Source organism: Camelus bactrianus, chromosome 24, assembly GCF_048773025.1.
Source record: "Camelus bactrianus isolate YW-2024 breed Bactrian camel chromosome 24, ASM4877302v1, whole genome shotgun sequence".
NCBI classification, from domain to species: Eukaryota; Metazoa; Chordata; class Mammalia; order Artiodactyla; family Camelidae; genus Camelus; species Camelus bactrianus.
The window spans coordinates 8,263,674-8,284,911 of record NC_133562.1 but is presented as its reverse complement, the minus strand read 5'-3'; the positions used below and the strand labels follow the sequence as shown (position 1 = coordinate 8,284,911).

Below are 21,238 nucleotides of genomic sequence, written 5' to 3'. Positions count from 1 at the left end.
GGCCAGCTCTCCAGTGACAGGCTTGTCCCAGGGCCCTCCTGGGCCCTGCCTGGCATTAGAAGGAAAGGAACCAAGTCCCAGCCAGCCTGAAGAGGCAGAGATGGGGAACCTCTCCCCAGGCAGCTGCCATTGCTCTCTGCACAGGGCCTTCCAGAGGGGCCAGAGAGGAGCGAGTACAGGCAGAGCGGAGACTACTGCAAGCAGGACACAAGCCAGGGGTCCAAGTGAAGGATATTCAGTGTGTCCTTTTCGCTAACGGATTAGATGAACAAATAGCACAAGGCCTGGCAGAACAATGGGCCTAAGAAGGGGCCGGGCCAGAAAAGACGTGAGTCTGAGGCTCCTGCCCCCAGAGCACAAGGACCAAAGGCCACCTGGATGAAAGGTCTGAGGCTGGGAGTGACCTGCTCCTTCCGGGTGTATTTCAAAGGTTGCTCCTGGCTTCCAAGCTCTGAGAACCATAAGCCTTCAATGATTCATTATTCAGTTCAACTCAGCTTCTATTTAGAAAACAAACATTTCCTGCATATCCATCCAAGTGGGATATGTCTGCATAATTATGCTACTTACCATCACAACAACCCTGTCCTTTAGATATATTTAATCCCCATTTAACAAATGATGACATTAAGGCTCAGAGAACTTGCTCCAAATTCCAGGATTCATTCTCCAGTCTCCCTGAAGCCCAGCCCACCATCATTTTTCCCAAGATGTCAGTATCAAAGCTTTCTTGCTACTGGTTTTCTTCATAGCCACAGGTAACATTTGGGACCTTGTTCCCTCCTGTTGTGTTTGCCCATCAGGACACACCTATCATTAGCTCGATAGACTGAGCCATTCCCAAGGAGAACTATAACTACCATTACCACAACTACTAGTAAACACGCCTTTCATTCCCTGAGCATCTACCGTGTGCTCACCACAGGAGTTTATATATATGATTTGACTTCATTCTATAATTATACTTATTTTATATGTTAGGATACTGAAACACAGAAAGATAAATCCATTTGCCCAACATCACAGGGGCAGTAAGTGGTGAAAGTGAGATCCGAATCTGTAAACTTTGAATCCAGCACATGCAGTTTTGAGCACTGGACTTGATGCACACACATACGCACCCCAACCTGTTCTCCTTATTCTTTAATCATTTTGAAAATGCTCACTAACGAGAGGAGAATGACATTTTGGAAATGATCAAAACAGGGAATAAATACCTGACAAACTTTTTCCAGGGTCTTTCTACAGGAAATGGTACCACAATTTACCATGTTGCTCCAGCCAGATATCTGGGTCCTCTTGATTCAGTATATTTTCATATACCAGTACGTGTTCTGACAACTGTGAAACAGAGTCTTATTTAAACTAAGTCATAGTTATTATGTGCAACAGAATCTGAATCCATTAAAGTGGTGATTATTCCTCCTGAGCCACAGACATGAGTCTGTATTCATTAGCCATGAAGCTCATTATACACATCAGGCTAAGGCTGATTGTCGGGGGTCATCCATCCTCTGAACAAGTGAGCTATGGGCCTAAAACAAATAGAAACTTTTATGACTAGCCACATTGTTTTCACTTCTAAACAAACCTACAGGAAAGAACGCCCATTACCAACATATTTGTCAATTGTAAAGTGCCATCATTAAAACCAACAAAGTTTAAACCTTCTGAGTGTTCAGAGTTCAGAATTTGGGGAGCTGGGATGGGAGTTGGAGGAGGAGGGGGCACTCTTTAAAAAGAGTATGGAAGCACCCTCCATCTAATCTAAGAAAAATTTCCTAACCTTTAAGGAGCCGTGTATGCCTTAGTGAGAACAGCAGAATGCAAAGCAATTATTATTCTAAAATTTGTCAGCATGACATTTGTATGGGGAAAAGAAATGCAAAGTGGCTCACCTATCACAGCTCAGATCCCCAGCTTGGCCAACGGGAGGTGGTTCCTAGTGTCCATGGGATCTGGGGGCCCTGACGGAGGCCAGTAGGGTCTCCCCCAGTAGCTTTCAGCATCACAGCCCCCCTTAAGTCCCCAAGACTCACCCTCCACATCCTTTACAAACTGCACAGATTGATAAAAAGACACCGTCTGACTCTCTAGTACCCTACTGCCGGCCTCACCATGTTTACTTTTATCCATATTGTAAATATTCCCTTGACTTCGCTGAGACCTTTCATTTTAAAGTGTTTGGAGCCAAGCAGCCTTCCGGCATCAAAAACCTGAAGTGCTAGAAGAAGCTCCCAGCTTCCACTGAAACAAGCATGGTCATGGTCTGATTTTGAAAAGCTCTTTGGCTCAGAGCTTAGGAAGCCCTCAGAGCCTAGGAGAATGGAGCTGCCAAATGCAATCGGAACAGGGAGTGCTCTGTGCTCTGTGACACCACTGTTTGCTCTGTGGTTTGCTGTGCCCATGAAATGATCCTGGCCACCCAGAGCAACAAAAGTAGCCGAACTTCACGTCTGCAAGAAACCGAGCTGCTCAGGAAATATATAAAGCCCTGTTCTCGGAAAGCAATAGTTTAAAGTATTTGTCAAAATACCACCATGAATTTTTTTTTAACTTTGCAAAGCTATTTTCACGTTATAGAGCTGTTCACACTAACAGCGAAAGAGCATTGCATCCTGTTAGGTGTTGCTCCACTAAATCCGTTATAGAATACTTGGTTCTAACTTTATTTTAAGAAAGTATAAGGGGTAATGTAAAAAACCAATAGCCACCTTAAAATGAAGGTGACAAGCACTCTATCCACAAATAATCAGAAGATCAGTAGGTTTGACAGATATTAACATTTCTATCCTTTCCTTAATGCTTGTTTATTTAGCTGAAGGCCTACATGTGTGATGTTCCATTAGCATATCAAAAGATAGTTGTTTGTTTCTTAACTTGCACAGTGATGAATTCTACATTTTCTTTCTTTGTTGAGGAGAGGTATTTTGAGAATGATGCTGTGGAAAGAGGAAGGGGTTTGAAAACAGAAGGATGTTAATTCACTTTCAGATCTGACCATTTCACTCCATAGTCTGGGCACATTAATTTCACACCTCTGAGCCACTGTCTCTTTTTCTACAAATTGATGTCACAGGTTTGTACTGTTAGTAAAATAAAATAACATATGCTGAGCTCTGCCATGCAGTAGGAGCCTCGTTATTTTTCTGATCCTTTCTTGTGGTAAGTAGTCACACCTGGTGTTGGAGTCTTCCCCCAAGCCCACTTGCCTCTGACCTGAGAAACAGGGACATGTAAGGCCTAATCACTCAGGGTGGCGCTGGCCAGGCCCCACATTGCAGAGATGTCTTCTATTATTCCCAAATTCTTCTCATTTTTTAACGCCCTCTGACATTTTCCCCAGGTCAAAGGAAAGGGTATGAGCTTTACAATAAAAAAACAGACATTCTGATTGGCCAGCTGGTTGAATACTCGCGAATTGCCCTTCTGTGTCCTGAGGGATGATGTCAGTGCTCCTAAGGAATTCCTCACCCAGCATTCTTACTTTCCTCACTGAAACCTGGGTTGGTCATTACAACTGTGTTTATGGGATTGTAAAATTAAGAGCTGAAAACAAACAAACAAATATCTATGTGTTTGTGCTTCCCTTGAGTTGTTACGATTTTTAAAAGGTAACTGGTTTTAAGTTACATATTCCTTGTATCCTATCCACCCCTCAAATGCTAGCTTTCATATTTTGTCAACTTTGAGGGCCGACCTATTGACCCAGGTCCTGGTGTGCCCACAGTCAAGCCGGAAGGGCCACCCTTCCCACTGGCTTTGCAATCAGGAGGTTGACAACCACTCAGCCAGCCACCCGTCAAAGTCCCTGCTGGTGACTCCCCCAGCAAGCTGCCTCCCTACCCCCACTTTCCAAACATCTTGGGCATCTCAAACAATAGCAATTACACTCAGGTTGTTTAAACAAACAGCAGCACAATTCCCCAGTCCAGAGCCCCAGCTGAGGGATTCCCTTGGGCCCACTCTCACCACCTCCATCCCCGACCCCAAGCCACTTTCAGGCAAGACAATGGCTCGACATTTACAGTGGGCAGTTTTGCGCATCTAAATGTTTGCAGACACTTGGTGAAGTGTCCCAGACTAAGTTTCCAAAGGACAACACCACCACATTGCATTTGTTTAAGCAGCTAATCCCAGATAAGAAGGGGGAGCCTCTCCTCTTCAAAAGCCAAGAATGCAAGACCTAGGCTAGAAGTGATGCTGAGGTACGCTGGGGCAAATTCCACTGGATCAGGGAATAACTGATTCCCTCTCTCCACTCCCACCCTCCCTTCGAAGACTGGACTTATGCTACAGAAAACATGAACTCAGGGAGTTGGTAGGATTTTTAGAGTATTTCCCAAATAAGACACCTGGGACAAGGAAGGGTGCAATTTTCAGTTCTGCACCTGGGCTGCCCTAGGAGATCCACCGGTCCCTGTGGAAGGACTGACTATACCTTCCACACTGGGCAGCCGACATCACACGAAATCCCAGTCAGTGCCCAGTGCCTTACATTTCCTGTTGGCAGGTTGAAAAGAAAAAGAACCCATCATTCCAACCTCCAAGTCCCTCCAATATATTTCTGCAAGGGCTGCTGCCAAACCTGTTAAGACCAACTGACAGCTCGATGGGTACCATCTACAATTCATTTACTCACCCAACAAATATTTATAGATTATCTACTTAGATTGAATCCATAATAATACAGGGTTAGGAAACAAAGGTGAAGTCTAGACTCTCACATGTGATTGAAAGTGATAAATATCTTAAGAGAGGAGCAAACAAGGACACTGAGAGTTCACAGAAGAGATGACTTCTGGCTGAGTAGAGGTAAACAGATCAAGCACACTTCTTAAGGGAGGAGCCCTTTGAGCCAGTCCTTGCAGACTGCCATCAGCAAGATGAGACTGCCTATGGACAGGCTCTTTGCCACACATCTCTCGTTTTGGCTACTTCTCCTGGATCCTTCATCCATTAAAGCAGAAGTTCTTATATTTTCTGAGTCAGAGACTTAGGGAATCTCTTGACTTTTTCTAGAAAAATGTACATATACCAAAACACGACACACAATTTCAGAAGATGCCCAGATTTACGCAGGAAGCACAGATTAAGAATCCTTAGGCTTGAAGTTGGTATTGGCAGGCTCATTTTTGATAGGATTGAGAGGAAAAATCTCCATCTATCTATCCTTTATATTTTCATCCATATTTTTGAGTTAAATAATATATATGTGATCTACAAAACCATAAAGGAGAAAAAGAAAGGGCCTCTTTGCTTTCCATGTCATTTAAAAAGCCCATTGATCTAAAGAGCAATATCTTGGGAGAAATCAGAGAGGCATCTGGACACAAGGCTGTCATATTTCACCTACAAAAGCTTTCTGGCCTTTTGTACCTTCTTTGGGTTGCAAATTCTGAAGCAAGTTTTTCAAAAGCTCCAAAATGGACACTCTGAAATTATCACAAATTCACAAAGGAATCTAAAGCAGACTTCAGCATTTCCCTTTTACAATATCTGAGAGCCATGAATCCAGGTGAAAAGATTCTGACTTAAATGATATTCCGCCAAAATGGGACAGTGTGTGTCTCCCAGCCTTGTTCAAGTCCACATGTCACACATGTTGTGTGAACAAAAAAAAGCAATGATTGAGGAAATGGATGAGAGGTTTTATGAGAGAACAAATATATGGGAAAGATATACATGAGGTTTTGGTGAGAGCAAAAATTTAGGTCACTTTCCACTACAGTCCATTCCAGAACACTATGTGTAAATAAAGTAGATTTTTTTAAGGATTAATTTGATTAGCTACTTAAAATATACATACTATGCAAGCTCAAAATTTAAAGACATTAGACTATAAATCCTGATAACACAGAAAAAAATTTAATTAAACTTTTAGGATAATTGTAAATTCACATGCAATAGTAAGAAGGAATACAAGGGGATCCTGTGTGTCCTCGATCCAGTTTCCCTAAATGGTAACCTCTCGCAATACTATAGCACAGTATCACAACCAGAATATTGACAGCATTCCAGTGACATGACAATGAGGATACAAAACAGATCCAGCACCACAAGGATCATTCCTGTTGCCTTTTTAGAGCTGCACCCACTTCCCTTCCACCTCACTACCTCCTTAACACCCAGCAATTATTAACTTGTTCTTCATTTCTACAATTTTCTCATTTCAAGCATGCTATATAAATGGACTCATACAGTATTTAACCTTTGGATAATGGTTTTCCCCCCCATTCAGCATAATGCCCTTGAGATCCATCCAATTTTTGTTGTGTGTATTCACCTTCTATTTCTTTTTATTGTTGAGTAGTATTCCATGGCATGGATGTACCACTATTTGTTTACTTTTCCACTGCTGAAGGATATTGGGGTTGTTTCCAGTTTGCGGCTGACAGGAATACAGCCACTATAAACATCCATGTAGAAGTTTTTATGAAGTTTTTATGTTATCTCCAGGATGAATGCCCAGGAATGTAACTGCTGGGTCATTTCACATTTAGTTCTTTAAGAAACCAACAAACTGTTTTCCAGAGAGGCTGTATCATATTACATTCCCACCAGCAAGGTATGCTGATCTGTTGAGCATTGTCACCAGCAGAAATAGTGTTGTCACTACTTTGTATTTAGCTGTTTTGACAGGAGTCTAGTGATATTTTATTGTGGTTTTAACTAGCATTTCCCTAATGGCTAAGGATACTGAACATCTTTTCATATGCTTATTGGCATTTGTATATTCTCTTCAATGAAATATATCTTCTTGTCTTTTGTCCATTTTCTGATTGGATTGTTTGGTGTTTCTACTATTGTTTGGGGGTTCTTTTTACATTCTAGGTACTAGTCCTTTGTTGGACATATGCTTTGCAAACATTTTATTCCAGTCTCTAACTTATTTTTTTGCCCATTTCTCAAATGGTTTTCCATAGAACAAAAGTTTTAAATTTAAATGAAGTACCATTTATCATTTTTTTATAGATCATGTTTTTGATGTCAAGTCCAAGAATTCTTTGCCTCACCCTAGATCTTGATGATTTTAACCTATTTTTTTTCTTAAAATTTTTATTTTTTGAAGCCTATATCAATTTAGACCAGTTTTTATATAAGGTATGAGACTTAGGACAAAGTTTACTTTTTTGCCTATGGATGTCCAATAGCTTCATTACTATGTATCAAAAAGACTATCTTTCCTCCATTGAATTTTGAACCTTTGGCAAAAATTAGCATCTATTTCAAGTTCTCTAATTTGTTCCATTGATCTATGTACTTATCTCAGCCAAAAGCCACAATTTTTGTGATTTTTGATTAGTATGGCTAGATAAATCTTGAAATCAGGTAAACTAGATCTTCCTACATTCTTTATCTTTTTCAAAATTGTTTAAGCTATTTTACTTCTTTTGTTTTTCCATAAAAATTTTAGAATAATTAAATCTTACTGGAATTTTGATAGAAATTGAGTTAAACCTGTATTTCAATTTGTAGAGAATTAAAATCTTTACTCTGCTAAGTATTCAAATTATGAGCATGGTATATATGTTCATTTATTTAGGTCTTGTCTGATTTCTTTCACCAGCATTTTGTTGCTATCAGCATATGAGTCCTATACATGTTTTGTCAGATTTATATCTAAGTATTTCTTTTTTTTGAATGACTATAAATGGTATATTTGTTTGTTTCCATGTTTCATTGTTAATATATGGAAATACAATTGATCTGTGTATATTCACCTTGTATCCTGTATCCTAGCTGAATTACCAGTTCTAGGAGGGTTTTTTTAGAGTCCTTGGGATTTTCCATGTAGATAATTTTGTTATTTGCTAATAGGGACACTTTTATTTTTTATCTTTTTACGATTTTTGCTTTTTATTTCCTTCTCTTGCCTTATAGCATTGGATAGAACTTCCAGCACTATGTTGAATGAGAGTAGTCACAGCAGACATCCTTACCTTGTTCCTGATCTTAGGAGGAAAACATCAGTCTTTCACCGTCAAATATAATGCCAGCTCAAAGTACTTTATACATGCTCTTTATCAAGTTGAGGAGGTTCCCTGCTGTTGGAGTTCTGAAAGATTTTCATCAAGAATGTAGAACTTTGTCAGATATGTTCATTGAAATAACTGATGGTTACAATCATGTGATTTTTCTTTTCTAATCTGTTAATGTGGTGGATTACCTTGTTTCATTTTTCAAATATTGAACTAGTCTTGCAATGGCTAGAATAAATACCACTTGGTCACTGCATATAATTATTTTCGTATACTACTGAATTCTATCTGCTCACATTTTATTAACAATTTTTTAATTTGTATTCATAAAGAATATTGGTCTGTGGTTTCTTTTTTGTATTGTCCTTGTCTCATTTTGGTATCAGGGTAGCATTAGCTTCATAAAATGAATTGGGAAGTGTTCCCTCTTCTATTTTCTGGGGGAAAAAATTGTGTAGAATTGGTGTTAATTCTTGTTTAAAAATTTGATAGAATTCTCCAGTGAAACCATCTGGGTCTAAAGATTTTTGTGGTTGTTAGAGGATTAATTATAAATTCAATTTCTTTAATAATTATAGGGCTATTTGAATTAACTATTCTATATTGCATAAATTGTGGTAGTTTGCATTTTTTAAGGAAATGGTAATTTCATCTAAGTTGTCACAGATCTAAATTTACAGGTGTAGAGTTGTTTATAGTATTCCCTTATTATCCTTTTGTTGTCTTTGGGTAGTAGTGATCATTCTTTCTTCTTTTTCTCTCTTCCTAGAGGTTTGTCAATTTTATTGATTTTTTAAAGAGGCAGCTCTTTGTTACATCGATTTTCTCTATTATTTGTTTTCAATTTCACCATTTTCTGCTCTTAATTTCCTTCTTCTTTTTTGTTGTGAGTTTATTTTCTCTTCTTTTCTAGTTTCTTGAGGTAGGAGCTTAGATTATTAATTTTCCTCTTTTCCAATGTAAGCATTTAATGCTATAAATTTTCCTCTCAGTACTGCTTTAGCTGTATCCCACAAATTTTGATATATTGTATTTTCATTTTCATTCAGCTCAATATATTTTTTTGTGTTCCTTGAGACATCCATAAAAGGACTTTTCTCTTTTTGTTTAGTTTCTAAATGTTTGCAGATTCTCCTGATACCTTTCTGGTATTGATTCCTAGTTTGATTCCATTTTGGTCATAGATACTCCATAGGATTTCAATTCCTTTAATTGTATCATTATATGTATCTCTGCACATATCTTTAAATGTATCTTTAATGTATTATATATTTTGTAAATTGAGTTTACTTAAAAGCTGTCTACCAATATCCCCAAAATCTTATTTTTGAGTACTTTCAGCATTCTGTTTATCTGAAGACACTGTCCCTTTAGACTTTTTATTAGATAAGGCTATTTTCCAGAGAATACAGCTGAATCTTGGATTAAGCAGTCTTTTTCACCTGCAACCTTGAAATAAAAAAAAAAAAAAGCCACCATCTCTAAATGTCCATTGTTTGATGCCACATCATCTTCCTGTGCCAGACTGTCCTCCAAATGAGACAGAATTGGAAGGTAATTAAACAGAGGGATTTGGGGTAAGGTGAAGGTCTTTGCTTTCCTAAATATCAACTAAGGAGCTCATAATACATACCCCCATTTTCACCTCTCTGTCAGTCTTAAAGAGCCATGCACAGCAAAAAAGAAAGTTTAGGATCATTTTTTGAAACGCCCCCAGCTGGTAAGAAATGTAAAACTGAGGAAATATTTACCAGGAAAATTGGTAAGATCAAGAAGAGGGATGAGAACAGGAAAAGGTTCCCATTCCTCCAATTGGCTTTTCCAGTTTTAACTGCCACCATTTTGTAACAGTAAACTATTAACTCACTCTGGGCTCTGAAAATCCCTTGAACTGCTTCTGCAGCTCAGGTGAGTGGGACCTACGTATTTTGTAATCTGTATTTCTCAAAATACTTGTTCGTTAATCCCAATAAAAAACAGAAGCCTGCATCCATACATTTTACTGGATTACTCAGAGAGGGATGGGCGCTGATTCACTTCCAAAAGCTCTGATGAGCAGGCCAGGGATGTTTTCCCAGTAGAGATGCATCCCTCTACCCCCAGCCCCCCTGCTTTTCCCCTCCCAGGATAAACACAAAGCAGAGACCAAGCTCCCAGCGGGATGACCTATAGGTGACCCTTGGACTGACCTAACACTCTGGTCACTCTCACCGACAGGTTTGTTTATCTTGGAACCTCGGAGCCTCTGCACCCAAAAGCTTCGTCTCTAGACTCCAAGTCCTCCCAAGCAAGCTGTCAGTCACAGCTTAAGTGTGTGTGGGACAGTTGCATGATAGTCAAAGTTTATTTACCAAAACCTGATGTTTATGCTGTTCGGCAATGGGGAGGGGCTACGAGCTGCTGAATCTAGTAATTGGAGAGCCAACTAAACGTCTCCATCAGGCATTAGCCCCTCACACCATAGAATTATCAGTGGACCCTGATAGCACATCTCTCCCTGGGGGATTAAAGGTCCCCAGGTGATCTGAATTTGGAATCTCCAAAGAGGAGTCTGTGGTCAGGCCACTCCCGTGGAGCTTCTTTTAATGAAACCTAAGTGGCACAATGACATCTGAGGCAAGAGAGAAGCTTTGGCCTCTAACCTCTGAGCATCACGGTGTGGCTTGCCTGCTGGGACTATGGGCGAGTTTACACTTGGTAATGATATCTTGATATTTACCTAAAGAAAACATAGATGGTGTCCCTAGTTTGGGCACTGGATGGAGGGATGATCGATAAAGCCAAAAACAAGGATGGGTGTAAAAATTTTACTAAATAATTTTTTAGACTTTTTCCCCCTGATACAATCACTTAAGGAGCCCCATCTGACATATAGAAGTCTCTACTCCTATCCACATTTCAGTGGTAATCCCAAAGGGATTAAGCCTATTTAGAAGACCGGATTCATCTGTACTCAGGCCTAGACCTACAGTTTCTTTTGAGATGTCATTTTCCAATAGTTAAGTACAATGAACATGGACTGTTAGATAAATGAGGCCAGATCAAGAAAGATGACAAGGTTGATCACAGAAAAGGGCTTTCCCCCTGCCTCCTAGTAGAAGATTTCAAATAGATCTGCATCTCCAAGGAATGCTTTTATTTGATAGACCAGATGAAAAAAGTGAGAACTGTCCCTTCCGAGGGCAGTGCAGAAAGAGTGCTCTCATCCCCTTTTATCCCATTAAAGTCCTGCTGGTCAGTGACTGAGAAGGCCCCTCTATTATCAGCCTTGGCTTAAATAAACCTTCTGCCCCTGCACCCAGCCGCCTCCCTCCGTGCTGCAGGCCCCATCCATCACTGTCACCTTTGTAGAGTGGCTGCCATGACAGTTCATGATCATTAACCAGCCCTGGTGTGCTTTGTGTTAAAGTTAAGACACTTCAAACACAGAAACTCCACAGTTCCTTAAAGTTATAGGAGATGTGGATGTGCTGGGGATAGTGACAGCCAAAGTTGACACACAGTTTTGACAAAAGGTGAAAATGAGCCTGGGTCAAAAATGCCTCCATCTCCCTTCTCACCTATCCTCAACTCCACTCTCCAGGGCAGAAACAAGGTGGAAAAGAAACAGCATGAGAATGGGGCTAAGGAGCTGTGACAGAGAGAATGTGAGCAAAGCAGTATCGCTAATTATCAGAGAAATGCAAATCAAAACTACAAAACCTCACACTAGTCAGAATAGCCACAAACGATAAATGCTGGAGAGGGTGTGGAGAAAAGGGAACTCTCCTACACTATTGGTGGGAATGTAGTTTGGTGCAGCCATTATGGAAAACAGTATGGAGATTTCTCAAGAAACTAAAAATAGACTTACCATATGATCCAGCAATCCCACTCCTGGGCATATATCCAGAGGGAACTCTAATTTGAAAAGATACATGCACCCCAATGTTCATAGCTGCACTATTTACAATAGCCAAGTCATGGAAACAACCTAAATGTCCACTGACAGATGACTGGATAAAGAAGTTGTATTATATTTATACAATGGAATACTAGTCAGCCATAAAAAAGAATAAAATAATATCATTTGCAGCAACATGGATACACCTGGAGATTGTCATTCTAAGTGAAGTAAGTCAGAAATAGAAAGAAAAATACCATATAATATCACTCATATGTAGAATCTAAAAAAAGGAAAAAAGACACTAATGAACTCATCTACAAAACAGAAACAGACTCGTAGACATAGTAAATAAACTTATGTTTACTTGAGGGGAAGGGGGTGGGAAGGGATAAATTGGGAATTCGAGATTTGCAAATGTTAATTACTATATATAAAATAGATAAGCAAGTTTTTTCTGTATAGCATAGGGAACTATATTCAATATCTTGTAGTAACCTACAATGAAAAATATGAAAAGGAGTATATGTATAAGTATAACTGAAACACTATGTTGTACATCAGAAATTGACACAACATTGTAAACTGACTATACCTCAATTTAAAAAAATCTTTTTTTAAGAGAGAATGTGAGCAAAGGACGCAGCAACACTGCTCCTTAAACTGCCACTCCTGTGCTGGTGCCACCCCACTCCCCAGCAGAAAGGCTGGCTCCCAGAGAGAACACTCACTGAAAATACCTCCCTTCTCTCCTTGGCACCCTCATCTTCCGCAATATTTCACAAACCTTCTTACTCATGGGGTCAAATCCCTGAACCAAACAGAGACTGAAAAGTGTCTCTTTCAGTTTCATAAAGGTTTATAATATATACGTAACAGAGTGCACAAAAGGTATTTGTGTATTTGGGTGATTCTGCTTACATTTCATGATTTCTCTCCGGGCTCACTGTTTAAGGAAGACATTTGCTTTTCTTATCACGATTTTTCTGCAGCAAGGCCCAGCTTGGGGAAATGACCTTGAGAGGAAGTTTGAGAAGGAAGGGGTAGCTGGCTCTGCCAACTAGTATATAAAAATTAAATGGCAAAGAGAAAGAGAAACAAGCAGCCCATAAGTACCCTGCCATCAAAGCAAAAGAGCATGAGTGCAACTCCTTATTCATTTAAATGACGTTTATTCATTCAAATGATTCAGTCCCTCTCCTGTGCCCCAGGGCTATAAAGAACAAAAAGTGGGTCACAATTCTTAAGGAGCTTAGGGTCTGTGAAGATAAACAAAGTATCTGCAAAGGAGATAGGCACTGGAGGAGCAAAAAGTGGAGGAGGGATCAGGACAGGATGTATCAAGAAGGCCTTCCAGGGGATGTGGCCAGTTGGCTGGGTCTTAAGGTATAAGCAAGAGTTCAGCAGAAAAGGGGGAGGTGGAACATCACATGCAAAGGTACAAATTAATGACAGCTAGCATTTATTAAGCATGTACTAAAATCCAGCTATTGAGCACTTATAATGATACTGGTCTGAACTGAGATCATTGAATCCCAGAGGATTTCAACAACTTAGTTTGAAGAAAAGAGCACAGGGTATCTCAGTGATCATTTTTATACTGATTACATGTTGAAATGATCCTATGCTGGACACAGTGGGTTAAGGGAGATCTATTATTAAAATTAATTTCACCTGTTCCTCTTGTTGTCTAAAGTGATCACTAAAAAATTTTTTTTGAAATGACCTTTGTGGCTCACACTTGTGGCTTCCCTTATATTTCTGTCGTACACAGACTCTTTTCATTCTTCCCAACAACCATATGAGTTTTGTATCTTTGTTTTTCAGGTGAAAAAGTGAAGGCCTAGTGAAGTGAAGTGCCTACAGCCCACACCACAGCTGGTTAAGTAGCAGGAAAGAGGAAGTTTTCAAGGGTTCAGTGCATATTGGCAGTTTCCAGGGCTGGAGTGGATGATGTGGAGCTAGGGAGGGAAGCAAGGAAGAACACAGCAAAGCAACTTCATCTGATACATTTATGTTTTGTTGTTTAAAAAGTCAAACAATATAAAGGAATGGAGCAACACAGAAGGATCCTTCTAACCCAACCCACTTGCTGCTGCCATTTGCTTAGTTTCCCTGAGAGGTACTCAAGGAATAACAAGCAGGTATATATGTTATAACATATAATACATATTATACATGTATGTGTATGTTTTATACACATAGCAAGCATATATAATTTGTGATATATATATAATGTATATGTATGTTTTATATATGTAACAAGTATATATATTTTATATAAATGTATATATCAAATCTCCCATCTTGTACAAATGGCCTGGCTCCTTTTTCAGCTGTTTTTTATACGGACTAATAAGATTTTCCCGAAAAAAGGGTTCTTCTGCTTTAAAACACTTTTTATTTTGAGTAAAGGTAGATTTATTTAGATACTTCTAAAGCTACTTATTACATAGCTTCTGAGGCCCCTTTGAACTCAAAAATCCTTTGACTTTGGAGTAGTATACTTTTATTGTTTGGTTCTGCTCTTCCACCATATTATTGGTCACTGGTTTGATTTATTTAATGTGAAATTCTTGGCCAAGAACAAGGCCCTTCATTACAACATTGCTCCCGTGGGAAAACGTGATTTACTTTCCAGCAGGTCACTTTAAGATAGAGAGCAGCAAACTTGAACATAAAGTGTTCACTTGTCCAGTGTTTTTGCCTTATATATCTTTCAATACAGTGGAAGTTGAAAGAAAATTATTTCTTTTTACCAAAAAAGAATTAGGTTTCCTGCTCTTTAACTGAACAATGGCTTTTGCTTTACCCCATCTGTTAATGTTTCAAATACCAGCTTCAGCCTTAATAGTTCTGCGGCCTTAAATATGTTATTTAACTTCTATCTTAGTTGAGAAGTTAAATAGAACATAGGAATAATAACATCTACCTCATGGGATAAGGAGGAATAAATGAAGTATGTGTAAAGGTGATTAGTTTAGTTCCCTGAACATAATAGTGTAACTTACTTTAGTTATTATTACTATGATTATTATTGCACTTTTATTTATTGACCTTTACCATGGGCATGACATGTAAAACGGGTAAATTGTATTGCCCATTTCATAGGACTATTTTGTGAACTAAACGAAATAACACATATTAAGCCCAGGGGTGTGTAAGCATTCAATATCATATTATATCCTTATAACTTACATTATGTAAGCCATAACCTTTAGACTATAATGGCATGATGTTATAGTTGCACACTTATAGTATTAAATGTAAAAATTAATCATATTATCAAGGTTACTTTCTTAATGTTATTCTAAATTATTGCTAACCATGTTGGGCTTTTCTGCTCATAAAGGTGATTTTTAATGCCAAAGAATTCACCCTGCTTTTCCATGCCTCTCAAAGTCCTGATGCATAGCCCCTACTTAATTAAAACCCTCATCATACCAAGGCCAGATCAGTTCTAGACACTGTTTAACAAGCTAGGGAGACTAATGGTCTGGGTCATCTCTGGACATAATTTCAACCTCCTTCAACAAGCCCTCACCCCACACCTCTGTCACCAAAGGTCTCTAAGCTTAGAAAAGTGGTTCTCAAACCCTGGCCCTGGGGTATAAGTGACCTCTAAGACAGCCTGCTTATGGCTCCTGGTACAATAGGGCAGAAACTGCTGTCATTCAGGAAGTGAGCAGAGGGCCACCCCAGGTCTGAGCTGGCCTGAGAAGTGACCACACAGCTCAGTAGCCTGTGTGCCAATTTTGCCAAGGGTTACATGGAGCCAAGTGACACACACAACTTTATCCTGACTTTGGGTATTATTATATTTGTATTTACCAGCAAGAAACTAATTGCTGTATTTTCTATTCACTCTATTCTGAAAGGACAAAACAAGAGTGAAAAGGTCGGAACCCCCAGAGAGAGCAGGGCAATGGGTGGGCACCAGCCCTGCTTTCCAGCCCACGGAGCTGGTGCTGAGAGCCCTGGTCCAGGAGGAGTTAGGTCCTCACCAAAGTCCAGGCGGGTCAGTCCGGTGGGGACCACCAGGCAGCACTGAGGATGTTTGCCTCCAGATCTTAATAAAACCTTACCCCGAGAGAGGGAAAGCTCCCTGTAAGTGTGCTAAATGAACCTTGATGAAACTGGTGAAGGTGGGAAAAGGGGAAAGAATTTTTTCTGCCATCAGATTACAAGTAGGGGGAATAAATGACCATGAGCTTGGGCTGGGGGTAGATGAGGTGGGGGAATACTGCAGTCAGCCTGAAACCAAACCTTGGGCAGTCTGAATCCAAAAACAGTGATGTCGCATTTCTGAATGAGTGACGAAGCTTTCACTGACATTGTGACATTCTGTTCTGGCCTCTCCAACAGTGCTGTTATTTATGGAGCTATGCTGGTTAAGTGCAGATGTATGTATGTCTGTACCTTTCATCCCAAAGGCATTTTCACAAATCCTAAGCGTATCAACCCCCAAGGCAGGTCAGGAGACATACTTGCAACAGTTCCCGGCACTAAGGCACTGTGGGTGACTAGGGGCAGAGGGCAGGACAAGGAGAGACGGTTGCCCCTACTGCAGCCAGAGGGAAGCACAAAGCCTCTGCCTGTTACCAACCAAAACACAGAGGGGAGAGGTTAAAAGTCAGGAAGTGAGCATTTCTCCCCCCCTGGCCCCTGGTCACAGAACCATTCCTCCTATGGGGCAAGTTCAGAGAAAACGAAGAAAGCTATAAAAAAGCTGGCTTCCTGACATAGCCAATCATACCCACTGTGACACACTTGGGTGAGTCTGGAAATACATATAACCCTTTTGGAGGCAATCTGGCAGTGGCTACCAAAATGTAAATATGTATTTCTTTTGACTCAGCAATTCTTCCAGAAATTCACTCTACCAGCATACTCACTCAAGCGTATAAGAATATTCCCTAAGCATTTTATTTACTGTAGCATCTTTTTGTAAAAGCTAGAGACAATCTAAATGCCTACCAATAAAAGAATAGAGTTAAATAAACTACGGTGCAGATAAACCTATGCAGCTGTTACAGGAATGAAATAAATCTATAGCGAGAGACATGGAACGACAGTTGAGGTGGTTCTAAAAACACATTATTCAAGACTAGTAAATCATATTCTGCTGCTCCTGTGTTACACTGTTTGCATGTCAATAGAAAGCAACAGTGCCCGAAGTAAAAAGAAGTGAATTTTAATGAGCTGAATTTGCAAATATTCTCAGGCCAATTTAATAAGCACCCTCAAATCCTCAAACCCACCACCCAAAGTAAAAGCAAGCAACTAGACAATAACCCACGGTTAACTATATGACCCCATCCTCACCCTCTTCCTGCTCTCCTGATACTCTGTTCACCATGTCCTCACTTTCCTTTATAAATAGTTGTGTTGATTCTACAGACAGTCCACAACTTAATGATGGTTGAGGAAGGTCTGCATATGTATATTTTAAAGTGCATATTTTTATTTTAGTTATTTTTTATTATAAAAAGGTTATCATGCTGTTTGGAATCTTTTGGAACTTACGTCTTCACTTATATGTTAAGGTTCATTAACATTGTTGTATTTTATTTAGTTCACACATCTGACTGCTGTGTAATATTTATTCATCCACTCTTTGGACATTTCCAATTTTTTGCCGTTGTGAACAGGACTATTGGATCATTCTTGTGTGTGCTTTTTACTGTTCTTCTTCTTGTTGTTGTTGTTGTTATGCAAGAATCGCTCTTTGGCATATGCCATGGAGTGGAACTGCTCTGTCATAAAGTCTGTAAACATTCCCACTTTAGGGAATAATGCCAATCAACTTTTCAAAGAGGTTGTAGGAATTTACTCCCACTAGCCATGTGTTAGAGATCTTTCGATTTGCATCCTCTCCAATATTTAGTATTGTCAGACTTTGATTTTTGCCAGTTGAAAGGATGTAACATTTGGCCAACCACTGAGAACACTGGATAGCTCTTTAAGTGGATCTTGGCCACGTGTATTTTCTTTTCTGTGAAATGCCTGCTTGTGTCTTTTGCAGATGTTTCTCTTAGGTTGTCTGTGGTCCAAGTCAGCCTTGCTGGTGCCTGACATGGAAATTTCAGGGGAAACATTTTTAAGCGAAAGTCATTTTCACCTGCCAGGAGATGGGGCTGGAGGGACACACAGAATCATAAGAGGTTGGTTTTCATAGAAGGAGTTCAGCAGAAGCCTGAGCATGAAATGCTAAGCAGCAGAGACACCAGGAGGTGAGTGGGGCTGGAAGGTTAGACCAGCTGTGTCGAATTCTTCCCCTTTCCTGCCTCGTTACCTGCAGCAGCAGCAAATCCCCGGTGCCCTGTGCCAGGGGCTTCCCTGCACTTTCCACTGCACCCTGCCAGGAGCCCTCAGCACCTAATGTTTAGTGTTACTTCCGCAGAGAGCAGAACAGCAAGTTCAGATGACTTCCCAACTCATTTGGCAACTGAAGCGATTGCTTTAGCTCTGCTCTCCAGCCATAGGAAACAAATTTCCAGAGGTTTCTGAGTCGTGAGGGAAGAACCTACGCAGACACAAATCTCCCAATTCATAGGAAACTGCAGGGCCATTTCTTTTAAGAAAATAGATTGAATATCAAGGGGAGACAAATAAAGGGGACACGCAGAGCACACCGTTTCCAGGAATGGCCGTTTCCAGCTCTGCTCTAGACCAAACCACTGTGAGCAACACAAATCACCCCCTCAGCCCATTCTGTGGTTGCAGCTTAGCTCCACTTCCGGGAGTCCTGCAAAGCCTCCCCCAGAACAGCCTTCATTCAGATCCAAAGGGATCACTTCCTGTCCCTCCCAAGATCTCCTGTTGCGGTCAAGTCTACCAGCTGCCATTTTTCTTTAATTACCAATTAATCTCTTCCTTATGACCTTATAGCCCTATCTCCCCATCCCAGTCCCACAGACTCCCATTCTCATTCCTCCCTGTTTGGCCAACACCTGACATCAGCCTGTCTCTCTGGCCACAGACAAGGTGAAGTCAGAATGACCTGCCTTTGACTTAGTTCCTTCTGCACTGGGTCAAAGACGGCCCAGATGGACATGAGCCATCAAGAGGCAACAGGAAGGTGAGGCTCAAACTGAAGATGAAGTTTTTGGGGTTTTCTAACTTTAAATGGAAATCATCAAAGAAAATGCTTTGAGTAGTGGGGTGTGTGCATATACATTTTTTATTGTATAAAATGTGCATAACATATAATTAACCATTTTAAGTGTACAGTTTAGTGGCAGTTAGTATTCACAGTGTTGTGCAACCATCACCGTCATCCATCTTCAGAAATTTTTCATCTTCCCAACCTGAAACTCTGTCCCCATTAAACCCTAACTCCCTATACTCCTCTCCCTCCAGCCTCTGGCAACCATAATCCTACTTTCTGTCTCTGTGAATTTGACTATTCTTGGTACTTCATATAAGCAGACTCATACAATACCTGTCCTTTTGTGTCTGGCTTATTTTATTAGCAGTGTTTCCCAGATTCATTTATGTTGTAGCATGTATCAGAATTTCATTCCTTTTTAAGGCTGAATAATACTCAATTGTGCATCTATACCATATCTTGCTTACATATTCATCTATAGATGGCAATTTGAGTTGCTTCCATATTTTGGCAATTATAAAGAATGCTGCTATGAACATGGGTATACAAATATCTGTTTGATGAGTAGTGTTTTTAAACATTTAAAATTAAGTTCTCCTCCAACGCACAAACCACTTGGTGCCTATCTAAAAGGCTAGTAAAAACTGGCCAACAGGCTAGGTCACCCCATTATATTGAGATCAGTTTTAAGATAGGAACCAAGGACTGTGCATTTGTTGGGTTCTGCAGAGTTCCTCTCATGCTCAGCACCTGGGGGACATCCAATCAATATGGACTGCTGGGGACACAGGCACCACATCACACGGGTTCCTGCCAAAGCTAGACCTCACAAAGGGCCAGCAGGACCCGGGTTATCAGTTCTTGTCACAACCCAGCCTTATCAAAGGGTTATTTAGCCCTCATTTTGATTAGCCAAGTACTTTATAATAATTTACTAATAGATCTTTTCCATCATCAACAGCCATCAACCAATACGTGGAAATGGAGTATTTGGTTAGGGAGGGAGCCAATTTCATGTGGGGTTTATATGCAAATATGGGTGTAACCATAAGAGCAAACTTGCTTTGCTCTTGGGAAATAAGTATAAATATTAAATTTGCTGTTCAGTTAGTGAAGCCATAGTCCTGAGGCTGGCATGTGGCCTACTGTACCCCACCATGGAATTAAAAACCCACCATCCAAAAGGATGGCATTAAGAGCTATGAGCCTTCACTGATTCCTCCTGATGCCCTCCCCTAAGTCCTTAGAGCTTAATGCTTACAGTGGTAAGAGGACAGTAGGCTAAGAAGCATGACCCCTAACAGCTTATGTCACAGAAGATGAACCCCGGTGATACAACTGCTGAGCAACCTGCCACAGTGCCCTGTACTACCTTACATCATCCAATAATGCCACCACATGGAACTTTCCAACTCCACTTCAAACTGCAATTTTCACAGCCTTTTACTGATCTTGGCTTGTGGGATTATAGAGTTTTAAATTCCATTTTCTAAAGGGAAAATACGTTATATTTTATTTGGTGGGGGGAGGTAATTAGGTTTATTTATTTATTTATACTTTTTGAGGGAGGTATTGGGGATTGAACCCAGGACCTCATGCATGCGAGGCACACGCTCTACCACTGAGCTATACCCTCCTCCCATATATGTTATATTTTAAAGGAAAGAAAATCTAATGCATTTTATTTGAATCATTTTTAACATATAAAAACCACTTGCATTGGTAGTCATTAATTTTTATGCCACATATATTACATTATGCATTTTATATGTGTAAAATATTTCACAAATTTAAGAATTAGTTTGTATGCACTGGCTGTACCTGTACTTGTTTTACCATTTTTTGGCCATGATATTTCTATTACACATTTCCATATCCTACCCTGAACTAGTGAATTTTCTGATAAATTCTATTTATTTTCTTATGAATTCTCTGGCCTAAGGAACAGGGCACCAGAAGGTAGCAAGCAGGTGCCAGAAAGTTCACTTAAACAAAAATTATGACATATTCTTATTTCACTCTCTGAAACGGAAACTGAAAAGACAATAAAAGATAGTTACTTGGCAATGGAGAATCTGCACTTTGCAAATTATGAATAGTCAAATCTTAATGACCTCATTCAATAATTTATTTTTTCATTAGCATCTATCCAATTCCTTTTATACATGAAGTCCTGGAGCTGCCCAGATGAGTAATAACTCTGCCCCCAAGGAACTTCACTCTCAAGAGATTCTATAAACCAGCACTGGACAAACTTTGGCC

At 40.0% G+C, this 21,238-nt stretch overlaps 1 non-coding gene across 1 annotated transcript; it reads right to left on the bottom strand.

Annotated features, from left to right (window-relative positions):
- Positions 1 to 20,540: 20,540 nt before the first annotated feature.
- Positions 20,541 to 20,613, bottom strand: TRNAA-CGC (transfer RNA alanine (anticodon CGC)). The gene has a single exon. It is a non-coding gene; the product is annotated as a tRNA-Ala (tRNA).
- Positions 20,614 to 21,238: the final 625 nt, after the last annotated feature.